This window comes from Taudactylus pleione, unplaced genomic scaffold (assembly GCF_031769625.1).
Source record: "Taudactylus pleione unplaced genomic scaffold, aTauple2 ptg000456l, whole genome shotgun sequence".
NCBI lineage: Eukaryota > Metazoa > Chordata > Amphibia > Anura > Myobatrachidae > Taudactylus > Taudactylus pleione.
In genome coordinates, this window is record NW_028284858.1 from 1,169,846 (window position 1) to 1,193,716 (window position 23,871).

A 23,871-nucleotide genomic window follows, 5' to 3' on the forward strand; every position below is an offset into this window, starting at 1 on the left:
GTCAGAGATGCATTATACACAGATATTTTGGGAAAGGCGATTTCCCAACAGTTCACAACCCTCAGTTGTTGACCGTCTATATAAAGAACAAGAATGTAAACGGCTCTGTTATGCCAAAAGGCACAGAGGAGGCTGCTCCAACAACGCGTTCTTAAAAAAAAGTTGCTATTCCATATCTCACGTTATTAATCTAGGTGTGAAGTGACGAAGACTTCAGCGCAGCATAACAAAATGCTCTTATTCTTGTATCACTGGAACTCACGTGTGTCTCCCAGCGAACGTACTTATCAGTGTAAAATGCTGCACTTTTGTTGCTTTACATTACAAGAATTTTAACTTAAAACCAACTCTTTTTGAAAATTCTTAGCACAGATTCTACGGCTAGCGCGTTAACGGTCCAGCAGGTATTTTTCCTACATCTCATGGCAATGTAGACACTAATGTAGGTTATACTTACTGACCTTTTATCCAGGCCCTGGGAGATGCCAGAGGGGGAGGTACCATGAATTCAACCAACCTAAGGGCCTGATTCAGCAGCGAACGCGAATGCGATTTTGCACGGAACACAGCTGTGAAAATATGCTAATGTCTGTCACAGCTCAACCAGCATAAAGACGCCCACTGCTGCTTTCTCACATCCGTCCAATGTCGCTCTTCTACGTAAACATCAGTACCATCAATGCATATAGGACAGTCATACAGCGTTTACAAAAAGTCTTGCCAGCTGCAAACACTGCAAGTCTTGTCGCACACCGAGAGCTCTCCTGCTGTGTATGCAATCGCAGTGGCTAATTTATGCACGCCCATGAAACGGCGTTCAAACGGACAGATATGCCTGTGTTTTTCCAACCGCCCCCCGTCACCACCCCCAACTGCTGACAACCCGTCACTCACTTTGCGATTGATTCCACTGTGGGTCCGTAATCGCAATGTGATCGCTGCGCACGTGGCTTATATGCATACATGATGGCAAACAATCGCTCGATCTATGTCTGTAATCGCCATTGCATCCGCTGATGAATCAGGCCTTATATGTACTGAAGTGAGAATACAATGCACTTAACTTTTTAGGTCGCTGGTCGTTTGCTCTGTCAAAGTGTAGAATTTTAGGGGGCAGGAGCAAATTGTGTCATCTACCACAGCTGGTCTCATCTCTTGGGAGATGTAAAAAAGTCTCTTGGACATTCTGGGAGAGCAGTTTGGTATCCACTAGGTGGCAGTGATCTATTACTTTGCATACTAAACTATGTTGAAATAAATTAGAAAAAATGCCTAATCCCATCCCCCACACCTATCCTATCTCCCAACTAGGAATGTCCATCAATGGATCTACAGCGGCTGTCACTGACTGGGAAGTGGGACTTGTCAGGACAATCTGGGAATGGGGCAGGGACTATGCAGGTTGCGCTGGGGGGACACTTAGCACCAGGGGCGGGAATAAGCACCCCAGCCCTAAAAAAAAAAAAAACCTTAAGGCTGCACTCCATTGATGGCAAAACCATTGACCATCAGTGGCAAACCATTGATGGTTGCTAACCATCACTACTCTGAGTAAAAGTACACCAGTACTATGGGCAATATTTGTCCTCAGTGTGTGCTAGAGTGGACATTTTGTTGAAGACTAGAGAATAGGGAATTTGATTTCAGGGTGAAAAGAGGTAATACAGAAATAAAGTGGGAAAAATGGGAAATACGGCAGAACAAAAAGCTTGGAGACAGAGCAGTGCGATATGGAAACCAAAAGAGAGCTAGAACAGCAAAATAGGGATGAGACATGGCTGCAGATACACCTTTGAGTTGTACATTTGCCGGTTGCACGTCTGAGACTTTATGCAAATGCCTCTACAAAGCTCAGACGCCCAATGTCAGCATCCGTATACACTGATTTACTGCTTGGTGCGGCGTAGTTAGAAGCACCATTGGTTACACCATTGAACATTGCACCAGCGCTATGGCAGATGCAGATTATCTGTCTGAGCATGGCCTCCTATGGCCGGTTCTGCGTTTCTGTATGCAACCACTATTAGCAGTCACCTTTAGGCAGCAGCTTTTATAACCAGTGGAGGCTCTAGAGGTGGGGCTGCTGCCTGTCCAAAGTTCAAATAGGGGAACCACACCAACTGCCACCCCAAACACTGCCAAACATCGCTGGCCAGGACTCACTGGCAGTGGGTGTGGCTCCCCTATTTAAATATTGGACTGCGCTGCGGACCCACACAAATAAAACTGACCATCTCTGTACGCCCCTACCCTGTACATCTTCAAAACATTCCTGAGAACGTATGTCTCCCGCAACTGTGACTCTGTGTGCATAGAATCTGGACACATGTGCGACTTAGATGCATGCGCATAATAGAATATATCTGCCCCACCGTGTCAGACATTGTCACTGCATCCGACTCAGAACCAGGCCCATTGTATGACGAGGATATGAAAGATCTGCATTATGAAGCGGATTCTGCGCATGTAAGTTTGCACCTGGAACAAACCATGCTGCAGTGCGAGGGGTGTAAATACATTTATTGGTTTTGCATACAGGGTAATTACTGGCTGCTTTTGCATGTAGCCCACAAATGCTGGACCGCTTTACTTTTACACTGCAATTTAGATTTGAGCTTGGACATGCCCAGGGGTGTATAAAGAGTGGAAGTAGCCCTTGTGCAGTCTCCGTCTGGGCTCCCTGCTCTCTAGCCGGTGGTGCACAGGGTAGACTCTGGCACTGCACTAGAGTCTACTGAGCATGTGCAAGTCATCGGAAAAATAGTGCGGCGGGTCATTTTCACAGAGATCATTCTATTGCACATGCGCCAATTGCCAGGTAAATGGCAGCGTCATTTTCACTGCGTGCAGCGCTGCCGACGCAGGACACCGGAGAGGTAAGTATTAAAGATAATGGATCCTGAACCCAGTAGCGATATGACAAAATCAATAAAAATAAATATTGAAATTGAATTTTGTGGCCTCAAACATAGAAATGATCATGATCATGTATAACATATTATAAAGAGGACATCAAATGTTTGACAAAAACTTCCGTAGAATAACTCGCTCATCATTCCTGAGGTAAATATGTGAATACTTTGAGGGATTATGGTCCGACAACTGAATGAAATGTTCTCAATATTAATGTTCATCCATAGCCGATCAAAAGCAGCTGTCATAGCTAGGAATTCAGAGAGAATAATTGTAAGAATACTTACATGAAAGGAAGAGGATGTACAGTCAGTAGGCCCAAGTCCTATTTATCAGACGTAGCAGATGCTTAGACGTTATTCATATAGCACTCGTGATTGTTAGCACTGCAAAAAGAGTAAGGGCAGAGATGAAGTCTTTTTATCAGGAGAATAATTGTAATCATAAGTTATGACAACCAATGGCTGCTCAGATAATACTGAAAACGTGTGAAGTAAACAAAAAAAATAACCAACTGCACCTTTTAAAAGAGCACCTTTTACCTACACATGGATCTACTTAGAAAAGGGAGAATAGCACATTTACAAGTGAAAGATGCATGCTATTACCGGCGGTAGCCCGTGCTGGCATTGAGATTTGCTGACCATCTCCCGGCTCCGGCAATCACGCACCCATTTAAAGCATCAGAAAGGCTATTTGACAGGTATAGTTGTGCTACTTGTACCATCACAATCTTCCTTTCCTGATCACCATTTCAGGTAGATTATAGTAGAGAATAATGATCAATAAATAGTTTATTAAATATATTTTTCAGTTCATATTTATATTAAAAAATAATTTCTAATATTGTTTTATAGTTCTAAACATTTGTTTTGTTACACGTGTGAACCTGTGAAACTGGGCAACAAAACAGTAAGACAGCACCGTAACAAGGTCTTACGGCGCCTTCTGCCGGCCACGCCCCCGATCGCATGATGTCATGCTGAGGGGGGTGGGGCAGTTACCGCCCGTAAGAACAGCAGTGCCTGGAGAATCCTCAGGGGGCTGTATAGGCTGCGGTGTCCATGTCAGGTGCCTGTGCGGTAGCACTGCTCGCACACCCCTGGTTATGGCCCTGTGGTAAGAGTACACTTACCTTTGCCAGTGAGGATGGTAAAGTAGCTGAGTATCACTGGTCTGCTCTGGGTACAGCTTGGGCCTGATTCAGAGATATATGCTATGCAGATGTTTGCGCAGTTGACCAATGTTTTTGTACTGTGCGTGTATCTGAGTTACACTGAGCATGAGTTGCGATGGTTTACCAATGGAGGCTGTAGTGAGTATTTGGACACAGGGTGATTGACGAGCTGTGTGCATATATGGGAGGGTAACGGGGGTGGCTAATCCGATGTGGGTGTGTCACAGCCAGCGACTGGGTCTTTGTGCGTAGCTTCGCTGGCCCTAGCGGCTTAGCTCCAATGGACATTCCGAGCAGCTACGTGGTTGCTTAGAAGTTCGATGATGTAACTGATATGTGACAGATGGTCTGTGAACGCAAGGGGCAGGTTAGAGACGCAGCTGGTAGGCGTTGCTGTACAGATGACAATGGCTGCGGAATTAGCATAACTTGCCACAGAGCCGTAACTAGACTTTTTGGTGCACTGTGCCATAAAGAGCATTGCCCCCCCCCCCCCCCCTCATTTTTCAAAGGGACATAATGCATCCAAAAAAGGACCATGGCTTCATGGGGAAGGGCCAGGGAAGAGATAGGAGAGGCCAGGAGATGCTGGGGATGAAATGAGAGGAAGCTACAAGCAAGAATGATAATAAACAGAAATATGAAAGGCCCAAACAGCGCCCCCTGACCTGTGGTGCCCTGTGCGATGGCACCGGCCGCACTACCCTAGCTACGGCCCTGACTTGCCAATACCACTACGTACAAAGCTGCACCTGCGACAGTATTAGCATCCGCCACTGAATTAGGCCCTTTGTGTGGGAATTGTGTCAATAAATTAATTTCTCTCTGCATAATAGTGAACTAGTAAAGATACAGTTCACCTCAGCCTCCCCCAGCTTACCCCTGCACAATCCAGCCCCACCCCTTTTTCTGCATCTCCACCTCCTGCTCAATCCCATCCATTATCCACCTGCTCTGCTTTGCTCCATCCACCACAGTCTCCCTGTTCCATCCCATGCCACCCCTCCCTCCATCCTGCCCCCAACTCCCACACTTACCCCGTTCCTGGTGTCCAGCTGAATCCTGCTCTTCTACAGTGCTAGGTCTGTCCCTTCTCCTGAAGAGAGGGAGCTGTTAGAGGGGCAACACACGCCTCAGCTCCAGTGAGCATGCATGTCGGAGATAGGACCACCATAATTAATAGGCAGCCACTTCTCACGACAATGCAGACTACAATGCAATAGGGATCCAGTGCCTCATGGCTCTTGATCCTGAATGAGCGATATAAAATGGCTCTAGTAAATTGATAGGCGTCATTCTGAAGAATGTTGGTTTAGCACAGTGGTTCCAAGTCCAATTGTCAATGTGCCAATATTTGGAGACCACAAATAGGTGGTTTAGAATGGATACTTGATATCTTACAATCATATGGCCCCAAAAATGATGTATGGGCCATAAGAGCAACCCCAGTTTTGTGCACAATAATAATAAATATAAACTAAATGAAAAACTAAAAGCTATAAAGTTTCACAAAACAATTCTGTACAATCACTCTTTAGCAAATGTTCATGGGTAACAGAATTATCCTGCCGATCAGAGTAAGAGGGTATGAATGGAACAGTGGGACGAGACCATAAACTCTCAGAAGAGACATGATGATTCTTGCAATTTTGTGATTTTCTAGAGAAAGGGCCACAAAAAAAGCAAAAAACAAACAATCCCATTTATCAGAAGACTAAACATGCTGTATTTTACTTGTAAACTTGCCAGCTCTTATTTTTTTTTCCTTAGGAGCTATTATCACATTGTCTGCCTCTGCCAAAACCAACAAATTAGGGACGTATTTGAGACCTTGAAGTTTATTAAACCATGGAAAGGAAGCTAAGCATACAATGAACAGCATTTAACATGTTACAAAAGCTCTCACAGACAAGTATACTATTTGAATTCCGGAATGTAAATGTGAGTCATTAAAATGTTTCAATATTTACTATTAAAACACATTTTAATTGTGTTACCCTTAAATGGTCTTAAAGGAGAAATGTCATCGCTAATTTTTTTTAAGCCTATACCTAACCCTGAGCCAAATCCTAACCCTAAAAATAAGCAAAACTTTTTTTGAATGTCAACATCTTGGCTGTCGACCTAAAGTTCATGTCAACATTCACAAACTGTCGACATTCTGACAGTCATCATTCTGACTGGATTCCCAGATGACTATTTATTAATTTCTGAGTCTTTCACTTAGTAAAATATAAGAAATCTGCTTGCAACTTCCTATTTCTCTTAAGGCTAATGCCGTTACTTACTAATTATCATTATAATAGTCATAAAGTGTTTTAATCTATCTCCCTCCCATCCCATAACAGTATAGAGCAGGGGTCTTCAAACTTGGCCCTCCAGCTGCTGCGGAACTACACATCCCAGCATGCACTGCCACCTATTTGATATAACAGCATGCTAAAACTATGGCAGTGCATGCTGGGATGTGTAGTTCCACAGCAGCTGGAGGGACAAGTTTGAAGACCCCTGGTATAGAGTATTGGCAACATGATTGGTGTTGTGGTTGATATTACTGCCTCACAGCACTGATTTCTTGCGTTGTTTCTCAACAGTGTACATCTGTGAGGGATTTATATGTTCTCCCAATGCCTGCGGGAAAGAACAGTAATCAGTGGCTGTCTTGCTGTAGGTCTTCAGGGGCACTACCAGTTTAGGACTATTTTGACCATACTGGGGACAGGGATACCATAGGTCCCGCTGGGCCTTTTTGTGTTTCATTAACAGAGGAGTTTAGCCACCTTGAGATGCTGATGAAGAGCTGGCAGTTGGCGCCCATCTAGGCCTTAAATTGTTGGGTTAGTTGGACCAAATGGCAATACTACGTGTAGGACCATTCTGTCTTTGCCACTAGTCCTTTTCCCTCCTTTCAATAAATAATTAAATAAAATGTACCCTTTTCCCCATTAATATGTATCTGTCGTAGATATATGTTTTTTTTTTCTTTATTCACCTGGTGTAGAAATGTATGCTAACATCAGGCTATAGGAAGTTTATAAATAACTGTTAATATATAAATACAATTCTCTCACCACCCTAGCATAATACCTATCACACCCTATGTCTTGACACTGAAGCTTGTGCATGAACCTCTCTTTGCACTGGCAGTGTGAGTTCCTTGATACGGCGTAGCGAGCAGGAAGTTTGCTGTCAGCGCAAATAGCTATAACGGGGAATATTATACTCAGAATTAGTTAATCATTGCTGCTAGCATGAAAAATAATAGAAGGTGGCAATTATATACTAAATTAACAAATCACGTAGGTTAGCTTGTTGCCAGTAACAAAAGCCTTGTGCAGCTGCAAAGGTAAGAAGAAGAAGAGGCTGGCCACATATAGAAAGGCTGGCACAACCTTGGATAGATAATACAGACTGGCTTATTTTCAATTGCGCACAAATGTACATTTGTATTCAATAAAGTTTAAAAATTTAATCAAACATGTCATCATAAGTTAAACAGTATTACCGAATATGTGTTACAGAACAACTTCAAGCTATGCAAATTAGGTTTCCCAAAATAAGTGTTTTCATTCATTTTAATGGTGGTTGAGTACTTTTTCATACTGTAGTAGAGAAAAATCACAACACTTTCACCTCCAAAGAGCAAAGTTCTGGAGAGCTTCATTGTCAGCCATGTAATTGAAACACGAAGACTATTTCTAGCTAAGCTCCGTCTCTGTTTAAAATGTATTTTTTTCGCTGCTGGATTCTGGCCTAGCGCCATGTGGCAGTCAAACCGATGCAAGTGAGGAATTAAATACACATAGCAAGATACCGTGGCATTTTTCAGTTTGACCACTTGGTATAATCACTCCAAGGAAATCGGTTGTATTTCACAAAAAAAATAAAAAAATATACTGATGGGCATAAATGTATACTTTATCACCCGGCCACGAGACAGTAATTCCACTTTTAGCATACAATATTATTAGAGTTTTACTGCATAGATGATAACCACTAACTCTGAGCACTAAATATTTCTGCGCCTTCATTTACATGGCTGCTGGATGCCTTCTGGGAGCACTGTAAATATTGTAGTTCTGGCCTACAATATATGGGTTGTAAAACAAAGTCAGGTTTAGGAGGGGGTTATTATTCTCTGGGAAAGGTCAGGGGTCACTCCAGTGAGTTGCATTTTTTGGTAATTTTTCCTTACCTATGTGATACCACTCGAAAAAAATAAATTGAATTAAACTGGTGTATATTTAACAGCCGGGGATTATAATTTACTGTGGCAAACGTTCTCCTTTGTGCCGTTTATTACACCATTTCATCTTTATATGCGGCAGAAGAGATGTAGGTCATTAGCTATAATACTGTACTCGCTACTCTCTCTAATTTCCGGAGGACTCCTGAATTTTGGAAAGTGGCCAACTTGACACTTCTTGGTGAAGTGGGTGGAGGTCAGAGGACATAGTCGATCACTGCAGAAGACCATAGCTTTGTGTACGCGGCATAAACCTTTACAAATTAATATTTTAAGCTATAAATATAAAACATAGCATTTGACTGCAGTATAGATTTAATTTGGTCTAAAAATATTTTAAGTATTCCAAATCTGCCAGGAACTTGGGACAGTATTTCATGAATCCATCACACTTTGACTAAAAAGGAAGATGGAAAGGTAATTTAAGGATAATAATTTTAACAGTCAGTTCTCTTATTACTTAAAAGTCTCCATATATTTAAAATTAAATTTGTGTAAGTTTAGAGATGAGTCCAAAAGTTTCAATACCTCTACTATATTTACCTGGTTTCTCTGACATCACCATATGACAGGACTTAACAATTTTTTCTAAAATCTAGGAGCCAGGATGAAAGTGTAGGAGCCAGACCACCGCCCCCCCAAAAAAAATTAAAGTAGTGAGTGAAGAACACTGCTCTGTGTGTTATACACACTATACTAGTCCACATAATGGTCACAGTTGAATCATACTTGCCAACCCTCCCTGATTGTCAGGGAGACTCCCTGAAATAGCAGCAGTCTCCCTGTCTCCCTGAAAAGTCTATCAATCTCCCTGATTTCACCTTACCCCCATTATGAAGCTGTTATATATATATATATGTATATATATATATATACACATACACACACACACACACACACACAGATATATACATTCAAATGGGATCAGTGATACAATTTCCCTGCATTGGTTTTAAGGCACAATGATCCCTATGGCTACATACATTCTCTGAAAAGTATCAGTGTGTTTTAATCAACAGATTGATCTTACTAACTGTTTTGGGGCTCATTTACATTTGGATGCAAGTCAGGTTTATGACACGCCCCTCAGATGTAGCAGTACACGCCCACTTTACCGCCTCGCTCATAGGTGTTGCTTCACAATCTCCCTGAAATGCTTTTTCAAAAGTAGGCAATTATGAGTTGAATGGATACAGTAAAATGGAGGCTCCCTCACTGCTCTGCACAACTCCCCTGCTCCACCCCCCACCAGTAATAACGGACCACATTTTACAAAAGTAATGGTGTCTCGTGGTCACACCACTATCCATCTGAAGCTGTCCCGCAATCCCTGGCCATGCATAGACCCTACTACTGGAGAGCTCTATGCAGCCGGAGATAGGAGACAGTAGTTGGCCGGGATGTACAGGAGGATCAGCGTAGACTGGGACAGACAGCAGGGATCAGAGCAGGCCAGGATGGAGAGGAGTCAGTACAGGCCGGGACGGACACAGGCACAGCAGTCACCACAGGCGACACTCAGCACATAAACTCCTGTGCATGATATGAACACCGCAATACTATAGGCATGAATCTTCGCTGGAGCTGATGAGGATCTGTTTCCTCCCTCACTGCAAAATCTAGTAGCCAGGCAGCAAAATCTGGTAGCCATGGCGACCTGGCCCCCGGGATTTGTCGAGCCCTACCATATGAGTTGTATCAGGGAAGAAATGAGAGGACCCTGTGCAAGTTTTTTGCATGGGCCTCCTCCCTACAGAAGATAGTTTAGTGCTAGAGTCTTTGTCGTCTTCTGCGTGTCTGCCTGCGCATGTATCTGAAGAAAGCATTGGGAAAATGGTGGACAAAGCCATTGGGTCAGATCCTGACAAATGTTTAAGAAGGATATTAAATTTGATCTTTATATATTTTATGTTTGGCAATATTTGGGATCAATAGCAATATTTATTGATTTCAAGTAATCACTTAATTAAAATATTTTATATATATATATATATATATATATATCCCTTGAAAAAGTCCCATTGGATGAAACGCGTTGGAAAGCTGCACTCTTGCCTTTGAGTTACCAAGATAAGCACTTTTAATTTACTGCTGTTTTTAGAACCTAATTCTCCGCTTATTTGCTTTTAGTATATATTATTGGGCCTGTGCAATATATACTATTGTCTATCTGCACTTTATTCAAGTATCATGGTGCTGAGACTTGTTGACCTGCATTTTTTATATAGCATATGATTAAATAGTTTTATCTTTGCTCCTTTATCTTATACCAACTAGCTTGACACTTTTAAAGGATCCATTCGTATGTGTTTACTATTCTGTGCGTTTTATTTGTTTATTTATGTTATTATGTCCTTATGAATTTTGAATAAATTGTTTTTATTTTGATATATTTATTGCACTGCGCACTTTTGTGGCATCAGCTGAGTGTGCTAGAAGCACCAGAGCAGGGAGCAACACCCCAGGCAGGAAAGGGGAACTGCACGGGTTGTGACAGGTGCAGGGTGCTAGAATGAACACTATCCATAATGTTAGATAGTAAATGTGAACATGTCTACAACTATACTATTCACAAACTTGTGAACAACAACTGTTATTTTTATAGCGTTGTGGTAAGCGACCAGATCTCATGGTCATTTTGCCATTTACAATGGTAATCTTGAGCAGATATTTATCATGGTATGGCTTCATAAGGGACAGGGGCAGAGCCTTGTGATTGTGTCTTGTATGTTTGTCAAGTCGAATTTTTTTTTTACTAAACGACGGCTTATCATACGTATCTGCCGATTAGCAGCGTTTTGCCTGCAGAATTTGAAACAGAAATACTATTAAGTGCAAAATCTGGTGTGTTTTACAATTAATGGTATTGCCGCCTTAAATTTTGTGGCCAAAAACAGCTGATAAATCGGCATCTTTGAAAAGCCACCTTTTGGTAATAAGCCCCCAAGTCCTTTTTACTGTACAGCATATGGCAATAACCAAAGATCTTCCATCACCACCCCAAATTTGTCTTCTCACACAACACAATACAAAACACAACACCATCGTACTGACATTTGAGCACATCAAATTTTATCCCTAAAATATAAAGTTTTTGAAAAATTCAATTTGAATGCTTTAGGCCACTGCCTCAATTACCTACAAAGCTTGCCCCTTTCTCCTAAAATACTCCGTTTGAGCCTCATTTACAGTAGCTACTAATTGGTCACATTTATACATTTTAGACTGTTTTTATATGAATGCATCCTTTTATGTATAAAGCCATACTCCCCAACATTTGCTTTTGGCCGCGATGTGCTGTCCCGCTAAAATTGGGTTGGTTTGGATCTGGGGCGTTTCTATAATGGGTGCAGGGTGTGCAGTGAACACGGTCCTGGGGGGCCCACACCGCACCCACACTTTCTAATACTTACTTCTCCAAAGTCCCACGTCGGCTGGAGAGGCGCTATACAAAATAGCTACCGCATAATTTTCCCGGTGTCCTGCGCATGCGCAATAGACTCCGGACACAGACTAGTGCCCGGAGTCTACTGAACCTTTCAGTGCGCCGCGGCTGCCGGGGAGAGAGAGAGGGCCCTGGACGGTGAGTGAACGTGGTCCTCCTCCTCTCTTAATACGCCCCTGGTTGGGAGGCATTAGGGTGAAAGGCCGATATCCAATTCTCATCATCTACGACAGGGATGGAGAACCTCAGGCCCGGGAGCCATATAAGGCCTGCGGAATCATTTGTTCTGGCCCTCATCTGGCTAGCAGGGTGCCTAGAATGGCACCCTGCAGCCAGAATCTATGCAGCAGTGCCGCCTGGGGCGACCTTAAGACGTTTCAGACGGTCACACCACTGCCCTTACAGCTCCCCAGAGCCATCTCAGGATACTTGGGGCATTGCTGTAATCACCGGCGAATGTGGCCCTGCCCCCATGTGATGTCACATGGAGGGGCGTGGCTTGCGCAGGGCCTGTGAATAATGTTATATATATATCAAAATGGCCCTCGCCAGAAAAAAGGTTCCCCAACTGCTGATCTACGAGAATGTATGGCACAATTCAGCAAAACTGGGGGCATAATGTCCCAAAACAGCAGTTATTCTGTAACACATTTTCACCTACGTTTCTACGGGTCCCGTCCGAATCCGATGACCTGCCTCCGTGCCAATGCCCTTGGCTAATGCAAATGTTTGTGTATAGGAAGTTAGGAACATATTTACTTTCATTTTATGGTGGAAAAGTTAAACATGACATGCATTTCATAGGCAGTTTGGATTCACCTGCGGAGAGGTTGGTACTTATTTAGTGATGTGTCGTTATGGGCTTAAAGCGAGCAGTGTTTTATTGGAAAGTGAGATCTGGACGTTGACTAAGCAGCCATTTAAAGTCCCAGGTCCTCTGATTTTCTGGCACCAATCCCGACAGCCTAATATGGCAAAGTGTTTTGATGCCAAACCTAACAACCTTCCATTGAGCGGTGCCATGGGCATCTGTTTAGAATACGTATAATTTTAAATGTCAACCAGTTTACATTAACATACACTATAACTGTACTTTTAATCTTTAACACAATGCAGGCACCAGCAAAACACCGACCCCAATCACCCCCCTCTTGTATAAACAAAAGCAATTATTTTCTAGACTGTCTGACAGTCTATTGTGTGCAAAAGACTCAACTCCTAGACACAAAATAACAGTTCTGGAGCACTGAATAAAAACGTTGAAGGCTCACAAAACGATACAGGAAGGATATACATAAATACAGTATAAGTATTACACACAATCATATATATAGTGCAGGGATGGGGAATCTAAGGCCCGGGGGCCATATAAGGCCCTCGGAATCATTTGGTCTGGCTCTCTGAGCTTTTTTCTGCTAGCATCATCTGGCTAGCAGGGTGCCTAGAATGGCACCCTGCAGCCAGAATCTATGCAGCAGTGCCGCGTGGAGCGTCCTTATGACACTTCAGACGGTCACACTGCTGCCCTTACAGCTCCCCGGAGCATCCTCAGGATGCTCCGGGCATTGCTGTAATTACTGTCAATTGTGGCCCCGCCCCCATGTGACATCACACGGAAGGGGCGTGGCCTGCACCGGGCCCCCAAAAAATGTTATATATATCAAAATGGCCCTCGCCAGAAAAAAAAAAAAAGATTCCTCGCCCTGATATAGGGGAATATGTATCAAACCTTCTAAGGACAGTGGGTGGAGAAGTTGGCCATAGCATCCAATCAGATTCTAGCTATCATTTTATAGACAGTACTAAATAAATGATAGCTATAGGCCGATTGGTCTCTACTGGTCCTCTTTAGAAGATTCGATACATCTCCCCCACAATGTCCTACATACATTAAACAATCTCTTATTGAAATGCTAATACAAAATAAATAAATATTTAGTAGCTGCCAAAAACTATAAATTATTATTATTATTTTTTTCTGGCCCATGACATTCTTGCAGCATTCCATGCAAAAAAAAAACTTTTTTAAAAAAACTTTAGCTTTAAACAAGTACCAGGTGCAGCGTTATTATGGGCAACTTGAAAAACTGTCCCCAAAACAGTGTACGGTGATGATATTTAGGGCTGATATCACATGATCCACAGGACTACGGCAATATACATGTACATAAACTTGCTATTAAGAGAATGAAGGCAAACATAGGATCTGTACTGCTGGATAATCACCAGTGAATCATTTTGCGCTAGAAGAGTCTCTCAGGACCAGGTGCGCCAAGAACGTCTGTTTGATGCAATTAGAGCAAAGACGAGTGAGGACACATCTGTATATATATGTGGAGCAGTGCTATGGAGGCCCGATTCCAGCATTAGGGTCATTCAGCTGGAGCTACAATCCGATGTGAGCCAGATTGTGCTGCACTAACCATGGCTATTACACAAGCGGTGTGTTTATTGGCTTTTAGTTCCAATCCTTAGGTTATATTTCTTACGCCCGGGCCTCTGAGGGGGATACAAGGCTACAGTATGTCTTTCTATTAGTCTTATTAAATGTGTCTGAAGGAGCTATTTCCCCTCCTGTCCTGTTTGCCAGTATCCACCCTAACATGCTCACATTTGTAACTCAGCAATAGCACTGCTTATTTAACAACTTTTGCACCCCCCTTCTGAGCCCAAGGTGTGAAAGTGGCATGGTGCTGTAATCATGCTCGCTGATCAAAGCTGCAATTCAGTGCATTGTACAGCAGGGGGTGTGGAGCCGCGATGAAATGCTTCAAAGCAAAACGCGTCATCAAACTTCCAGGGACAAACACTTCACTCAGGAATTGGGTGGCATAGAGAGACTGGCACACTCTCTCAGAATTGGGTGGCATGGAGAGACTGGCACACTCTCTCAGGAACATAATAGAGCTTCCATAATTTGGGACTCTTTAAGACAGGGATGGGGAACCTCAGGCCCGGGGGCCGTATAAGGCCCGAGGAGTCATTTGGTCTGGCCCTCTGAGCTTTTCTCTGCGAGCCTCATCTGGCTAGCAGGGTGCCTAGAATGGCCCCCTGCAGCCAGAGTCTATTCTGCAGTCGCGCCTGGAGCATCCTTAGGACACCTCAGACGATCACACCGCTGCCCTTACAGCTCCGCTCCGGGCTTTGCTGTAATCATTGGCGATTGTGACCCCGCCACCGTGTGACATCACACGGAGGGGTGCGTGGTCTGCACCCGGCCCGGTAATAATGTTATATATATCAGAATGGTCCTCGGCAGAAAAAAGGTTCCCCACCCCTGCTTTAAGACATTACAGGAGATAAGTAACAGCACAAGCTCTGATAAGCAACACAAGGTCTATATTTCTCCTTGACTGTTTGGACTTGTATACTTAGTGGAGCTTCTTCAGTCAACACTTCAGCAGTTCTGTTATGCCCTATCTCCTCTAAATCAACAGCTTTCATTTATTAGCATTTGGAAACGACAGGATAGTAAATGTAGTGAACTGGATGTCGGATATTTCTCCAATAAGAGTCTCTCTTGGTGTTGAAATATGTTACTCTTACAGAATTTATGGGTCCTCGGTGTGTAATGTACAAGTAGCACATACTCCTCAGGCAAACGGACCATACCAGGGAGGCAATTGAGAGGAAAAAGTCAAACATCTTCACTTATTATACAACCTACACCTGAAAACTTGGACAATGTAATTTCTTTATTATAAATTTACCGTCATAAATATTTTATTTCCCATCTAGCATGATAATCACAGCAAGCCCAGCTCACATGCAAATATTTATAACAACATACGGTGGATTTATGTATGTTGTAATAAAAGACATTAGTAGAGAGCAGGTAATGTGCCATTGTTTAGTGCTGGATTCAGTAGAATTTATTGATAAATCCCAAATTTCCAGTGTGAGACATACGGGCTGCAGTGGTATTCCTCCAAATTGTTTTGAATATCCATCAATATTAATATTGAGGACTTAGCTACTTTTTTTTGGGAAATACTAGTTTACATTGTGTCGTTTGAACAATATAGTGGGGTAGATGCACTAAGCCATGGAGAGTGATAAAGTGGAGACAGATAAAGTACCAACCAATCAGCTCCTAACTGCCATGTTACAGGTTGTGCTTGAAAAATGACCGTTAGGAGATGATTGGTTGGTACTTTATCCCTCTCCATGGCTTAGTACATCTCCCCCTAGGTGTTAAAACGACCGAAAGAAATAAAAGAACTTGAATTGATTTTCTGTTCATTATACAATATTCCAATACCAGAGACTAAAATCCAGGTAGTATTCTACTCATACTTTAAAAAAAAGAAAGAAAATCTTTCCCAAATTAACACCAGTCACTGCTAGAAATATTACAAAGTATATTCATTCCTTAGGGTAGTGGTTCTCACCTCCAGTTCTCAAGTATCCCCAACAGGTCATGTCAGGGGCATTTTAAGAGAGGAGGGGGCCCGTGTGCACTCCCCGTGCAGGGCCCCCTCCTCTCTCCTTGGTAGCTGGCAGCCGACTGACGACCGGAGCATTAGTAGACTCCGGGCACTAGAGTGTGCCCGGAGTCTACTGCGCTGGCGCAGAACGCCGGAAAATGACGCCCGGCGGCCATTGTTCCGGTGTTCTGAGCAGCAGTGACACCCGACGCAGGACCTCAGACAGGTACGTTTTAAAAAAATATGGGTGCAGTGTGTGCGGTGCAGGGCCCCCCTAGACCCGGGGGCCTGTGTGCCCCGCACACACTGCACCCATTATAGATACGCCACTGGGTCATGTATTTATTTTGCCGGGTCAGTGATTATCCCACCTGCTTCCACAGACAGAAATCTTCAAAACATGACCTGTTAGGGATACTTGAGGGTTTAGGTTGGGAACCAGTGGGGACAGGCTGTGTGGTGCACATGAGCCCCTGGGTCCAAAGGGCCCACACAACACACCTTGCATCCATATCCTGTGATACTCCTCTTTACAGTCCCATGGCAGCAGCGGCAGTGCTGCACAAATCATTGGGAAAATGTTTCGGCTGCCATTTGTGCGGCAATCTGCTAAAGCGCTGTACTAATATCTCCGGGAAAATGGTCACGGCATAATTTTTCCAGAGACCTGCACATGTGTAGTAAACTCACGTGTACCGCCGGCTATAGAGGAGTGGCATACTTACCTACTGTCCTGGAAGTTGCAGAGGGTACCGAATTTTCGGGTAGCCTCCCGCACCCCTAGAAGAGTGTCCGGATCTCTGTATGGAGGGGGCTGGGCTAAATGACACGAAAGCATGTCATTTAGTCTTGCCCCCTCCTTGTGGTAACATAGGAGCCTGGCCCCACCCCCAAAGTGGCCAGCAACGTCTCCCCTCCGGGCTTCTCCAGGAGAGGAGATTCAAAAAGTCAGCAAGTATGGGGAAAGGACCTGAGGATATAGGGTAAAACACATGAACATGACAAACATCAATGTTACTGCAAACTATCAAACTTTTTAGAAACTGTTTTTTTTTTTTATTTTATTTGCCAGTTATCACCATAGTTACATCACTACTGCATGTGTAATAAACCATTCCACTAATAGACAGGAAGGACTGAAATACAGTATCTCAAACATGGCTTACTTCTTTAACTGGCACGTTTAACTAATAAAATGGAGTTGAACAATATTGTAGTTTAGAGACACCCAATTAAATGCATATTTAGGATTCCATGGGTTTATTGTAACAGTAAGCATTGGGCTAGGGTGAAATTCCAGTCAGTAGCTGCAAAAGATTTAGTGATATCGAAGATAACGCTCTGGACGAACTATAGCAGGTATCAAATGGCACAGGATAAACGGTACGAATGTTGGAAGGAACATTGGTTTAGATAACACTGTGTTCCTTAGAGGATTATAATATTTTTATGAAATAGCACGTGATAGTATCCTGAACCAAGCTCCTTGCTTGATATTTTTAAAACCTACCGTACCTTCCACTTAATCAGGCTTTGCTAGATAGACATAATGAGGTTACAATATGCAATTCCATGGGCTGGCCAAAGAACTCCACTGGCTGAAGCAGCAAAAGGGGTGGAGCTATCCAGTTCCACTGAGAACAGATTAGTGTTCATTCTAGAACCCTGCACCTGTCACAACCAGTGCAGTTCCTCTTTCCTGCCTGGGGTGTCGCTCTCTGCTCTGGTGCTTCTAGCACACTCAGCTAATGCAACTAACTGCTGAGATACAGACCAGAGTGTGCTAGAAGCACCAGAGCAGAGAGTGACACCCCAGGCAGGAATGCGGAACTGCACAGGTTGTGACAGGTGCAGGGTGCTAGAATGAACACTACAGATACAGGAAACATACCTGTTCTCCCATACAAAACAAAATACTGTTTTCACTCTGGTAATAATTTACTGATGGGCTTATAGTTTATCCATAGCTACTACCAAGGTGTCCTTATGGATCTTTGTGATGGTGCCATAAAATGTGGATGTATGTATGAATAGATGGATAGACTAAAAAGCATAGCATGCTGCCAATGGAACAGTCCTATTCTAGATGAACAAAGCATTCACTTTAATCGATAAATAGAAAATATATACTGTTCCAATGGGTTGGGTATGGATTGCCGCCGGTCGGGTTGCTGCTGGTCAGAATACCCACAGCGGCATCCCGACAGTCAGAATCCCGACACTCATAAGGAAATAAGGGGAATCGGTATGGAATCCTGGCTGCCGCATGGCCGGCAGTTCGATTCCCGGCAGCGCAGCCCGACTGATCAGCAGAGCCCGGCAGCTGAAGCCCGACAGCGATGGAAATCCCGATCGTCCCTAAGGTAAGTATATACTAACCTAACCTAACCCCCTAACCCTCCTTAGGGGTGCCTAACCCTAACCTCCCCCCCAAGTGCCTAACCCTGATCCCCCCTCTAAGTGCCTAACCCTGATCCCCCCTCTAAATGCCTAACCCTAACCCCCCCTTCCCTGCTGCTTAACCCTAAATCCCATGAGGGGGTGCCTAACCCTAACCTCCCCCCGGGGGTGCCAAACCCTAACCCCCCCCTTCCCCTAAGCCTAACCCTAACCCTTCCGGGGTGGTGCCTAACCTTAAGTCCCACCGGGGTGCCCTAAACCTAACCCTCCCCCCCCGCCGCTGTCCGCTAGCGGCGCCCGGCATCCCTTCAATCGGGATGCAGGGCGCCGGTCACGGCGTCGGGTAAATGTCAGGCGTCTAGATATAGATGCCGGTCATTTATACCACGCCGGGATAAAGCAGCTGGGAAGCTGGCTGTCTGTATTAAGGCAGCCGGTTTCCCGACTGCATACCGAAATAAGGTAAGGCTAACCCTAATCCTCCCTCCCTGGTGCCTAAACCTAACCCCCCCCTAGTGCCTAATCCCAACCTACCCTCCCCGCACCCTAAACCTATCACTCCCTCCCCGCACCCTAAACCTATCACTCCCTCCCTGGTGCCTAAACCTAACCTCCCCCCCGCACCTTAACCCTCCCCTAACTGGCGATACTTACCTTCAGGATGCCATCGGTCGGGATACTGGTGCTGGGATCTCGACGCCGTCAGAATTTCGGCGCCGGTATGCAGACAGTCAGAATTCCGTACACCGGGATGCCAGCTATATCCCGTTCCAATGACAGAGTAACAGGACTATTGGCTATGTGCAGTGGTCAAGCCTTGGGACCGCACTCTTTAACTTTCAATCTAAATCAGTTTATGTTTTATTATTAGAACCCAGAACAATTATCTAATCACAAACATGTCACCATGCACAGCAATGCTGGATAAAAGAGCCTAGTGGGGCTGGAGATGAACAATTATGGTTGGCCTATTGTGCAGAGAGCCATGAAGAAAGTATAGGTGTGAGCTGCTGGGTTGTAGGGATCGTTTTACACAGGAACTGACTCTAATAATATTGCCATCTTAATAGTCTACAAACAAATACAACACAGGCCCAACTGAACTGTATGCTTAAACATGCAGAGCCCCATAGTGTGATAAACGAACAGTATACCTTGCAGAATCTCATAATCTGGTGTCTGCTATACAGTTCAGAGCCCCAACATCTGATATGACCAGTATAATATTCAGAGCTTTATCTTCCAAAGACCATTACACAATGCAATTTCCATTCTAGTGCAAAGTATACAATGCAGAACATCTGCCGGTGGTTAGTAAACAATAAACCAATCTGGTGACTTGTATAGAAGACCTAGCCTATTTGGGTTGTGAGTATAAAACAAACCAGTGCCCATACAATTCTTCTATATTTGATATACTAACAAACTTCTTTCTTTGGTGGCTATCAGCTAGAACCCATTTACAAGTGACTGTTATACCATGTAGCCCCCCATGGTCTGATTACTAGCATGTTCAATTGTACATGTCCCATTTCACATAATGCAGCAGCCAGATTCACTACCTTGAGATAATGACAATATCTCTACAGATTCATGCGTACGGCCACAACGCCCATTGCTTTCCCAGCTGCAGGCGTCACCCGTAGTATTGCTGCCGGATAAGGTGCAATACTGAGCCTCATACCTTGGAGATTTAGGTCCATCAGCTTCCTTAAATCCAGCACTGATATACAACAAACTTAATTACTTTAAGGGCCTAATTTATCAACGAGTTTTGTCACTCAAAACGAGTGATAAAAGTCGGTGTGTATGATAATGGTGCTCCAGCCAGCCAATCAGCTCCCAACTGTCATCTGTTTGAAACATGACAGTTGGGAGCTGATTGGCTGGAGCACCATTTATTATACACAGTGACATTTATCACTCGTTTTGGTGATAAAACTCGTTAATAAATGGGGGCCTAAGTATCTTCTAACAAGCATCAAAAGCAAAGTAACAAGTCCACAGTATCATAGAAGTCACTCAATTCATGTCATCACTTTGCAAGAACAGTTTTTTTTTTTTGAAGAGGGGAAGGAGAGAATTGGCACCGTTACAGCCCCCATAGCACTCCCATTGTAATCCACCACTGACATTTAGCAAGTAAATGTGATTAAATCATTCATATTGCACCTGCCAACAGATCCCATTAAGCACTGGATAAAGAGTGTCACAGAAGGACATGTCTGATTTCAGTGTGTAAGGTCAGAAGTTTGACTCAGCATTTAAGTCTAGAATTATCGGCTGTTACTGCAAAGTAACAATCTGTTTCCAGAAGATTCTCCAAATCCTGGCATAGCTGAAGACATCTGGGAGACAGCACGGTCACTTTGTAAAAACATTAAAAAAGGGATGTGTGCAGCTGGCAATGTGACCAAAGTTATTTATGCCTACCAAGTGTGGCGTGCGAAGGTTGAGACGCAGGGGCCTATTCATTATCTCTTCATTTCTACAAAAGTAGGTGAAAATTTAAATTTTCACCTACTTTGCTAAAAACTAAGGGGTGTGGTATAAAAGATCGACAGTGTCTAGATAGACAGTCAATAGGTCGACAACAAGTGGTCAACAGGTGAAAAAAGTCAACAGGGTCAAATGGTCGACATGGACTATGGTTGACGCACACATGGTCAAAAGGTCGACTCACACATTGACAGATAAAATGTTGACACCTTTTTTTGTATTATTTTATTTTATCCCTAACCCTCCCCATGGTGCCTAACCCTAACCCTCCCCTTCCGCAGCCTTACCCTAACCCTCCACTAAGTGCCTAACTCTAACCCGTATCCTAACACTAAAAATCACGTCTCAACCTTTTGAACATGTTGACCATTTGACCCAGTTGACCTAAGTACATGGACATTTTAACTGACGACCATTTGACACTGTTGACCTGTTGACCATCTGGTGTGGACCTATTGACTGTCTATCTAGACTGTAGATCTTCCATCCGGATACCAAACTATGTAATTGGGCCAATCACTGCAAAGGTAATGCAGGATATATCACAAATATCTCCTGCTTACCTTTGAGTGCTGATGTGATACTCCGTCTCCTTACAATAGTATGGGGACAGTTCCTGGACCCTTGCTCTGTCATATGGGAAAGAGTACTGGGTTGCGAAAAAGGGATCCTTTCAGATCCCCCCCACAGCTCGTCAGGTATTTACGTACGCATGTGTATACCCAAGTCACGCATGTGCACGAACACTGCCGAGTTATAGGGATCGCAGGGACAGACGATTTTCAGATCAGCTGTCCCCACACCGGAGCAATGTAGAATTGCTCCGTCATTTTAGTAGCCTCCACTGCAACTTGCAGTGGGTTGGATACTAAATTAGCACGGTCTGCCGCACCGCAGTGCTTCATGAACAGACCCCAAAGATCTCAAGACCTCTGAAAGTAATTTAATCTGATGCTAGTATATAATGAACTGGTATTACAGTATGTTCTACTAATTCCTCAAACAGTTCTAACACATTTATTTTTACCTACCTTCTCTTTTGGACTATAATCGAACCAATATGTTTGTGAAAGACAACATTGGGCTAAAGGAGAAAAGGGGTAACCAGAGGGGAATGCTTTCTTTTTGCTGCACTATTAATGGAGTGCAACTCCTCTAGAGGTGCAGTTGTCCTTTAGCAGAACAATTACATCCAATCATCATCATTGTTTCTTTATAGAGCGACAAAAAAGGTCGCAGCATCGGACAGGCAGTATAACAAATGATACCACAATACAAAGCATGCCTAGAGACAGAACAAGGACAGAGGCATGAGATGGAGAAGGCACAGACATGAGTCAGAGGGTAGAGAGCGTCCTGCTCGTGAGATCTTACAGTCAAACACAAAAGGTTCCTTACTACGTGGCCAGCGTAAAAGAGAAAACATTCCTCAGAGGTTGCCTCATGCATTCCTGGACTCCTGCAGCGGGTTAGAAAGTGATAGGTCTGCTTCTGATTAGATAATTGCAATAAGTTGACATGATAGGAGAAGGGATTCAAAGAAGAGACACGGTGAGTGGAGTTCTGTAAATTCTGCTGGAAGGAGTCACCAATTCAGCTGAAAATAGCCAATCGGTGAGCAAAAGGAATTTGTTTTGATTGGAACTTGGAAGATAAGTGATTCAAGACTGTATTAAGAAGTGAAAGTGATGTACAGGCCTGTGTGCTAAAACAGTCCTGAGGAGCTATCCCTGGATCACGGTCTGTAGAACATGGAGTAAACTCACCTACTTTCCAGGGTTGTATGGGAGACTCCTGAACTTCAGGGAGTTCTCCTGGACTACCGGCGGAGCAGTGCATTCTCCTGGATCCCACCTACTCCCCTTGTGAAATGGGCAGCGCAGGTGCTTTACAACACGATTTGTAATTTAAGACATAAAATCTGTTTATAAACTTTATTCCTTATTTTTTTTAAATACCAAATGCAACATAATATTTTGGGAAAACATGAAATTACCAGCTCAGGCCGAAAAAATTCCTTTGTCAAAAAATGTGGAAAGATCAGGACACATGAACCCAACTGGTTACCGGTACATGGTACTTCTTTTTAAAAATTATGTGTCTATCAATTGCACACTAATGGCTGAATTCAGAGGTGGACGATAATGCAGTGGCGACTGCGCCTTTATGCTGATGCAGCAGCCAATGTTATTCATACAGATGATAATCCGCTGCTTTGCACATTAAGGCGCACCATCGGCTGCACCAACGAACATTGCACCAGCTCTATGGAGGTGCAGAATGCCCATATGAACATGGCTGCCTGAATCGGTGCAACTGCGCCAAAACCGCAGTCGCTGACCACGACACGCCCATGTCTGGCTAGCCCCCTGTTGCCACCCAGAAGCGTCCACTGAATTGGTCTCTCTCGGTGTCCAAATTCTTTCTGCGTCTTCCGTCGGTAACCAACGTCTTGGACATAATGTACGTGCAGTCTGAAAATATCAGCCGCTTGTGTCCACACATGACAAGTTAGGCCACAACCCTGAGCCACCAAAACAAAGCACATGCCACTTTCCCTGTAGGTCACACCCCTTTTATGCTAAAAATAGGGATCACTTTGTAAACATTAGGGCTCTTGCCAAGTATGCGTTTACTTTCTGTGGGGGATCTACAGTAGTAATATGAAGCAAAATGAGAAAATACTCAGTATGCCATTGCTATCAATCAGACAATTGCTTTTATTGGCCATATCTCACACTAGAGTGATCAAAACTAATAAACA

At 43.7% G+C, this 23,871-nt stretch overlaps 1 protein-coding gene across 2 annotated transcripts in view; it reads right to left on the reverse strand.

Moving 5' to 3' along the window:
* CALD1 (caldesmon 1) overlaps positions 1-23,871 on the reverse strand; it is a 186,225-nt gene that overhangs the window by 127,415 nt on the left and 34,939 nt on the right. For both annotated transcript variants that reach the window (XM_088448507.1, XM_088448508.1), the window contains exon 2: positions 3,201-3,299. The gene's annotated coding sequence lies outside the window, so the exon portion shown is untranslated. The remainder of the gene's footprint in view (positions 1-3,200; positions 3,300-23,871) is intronic.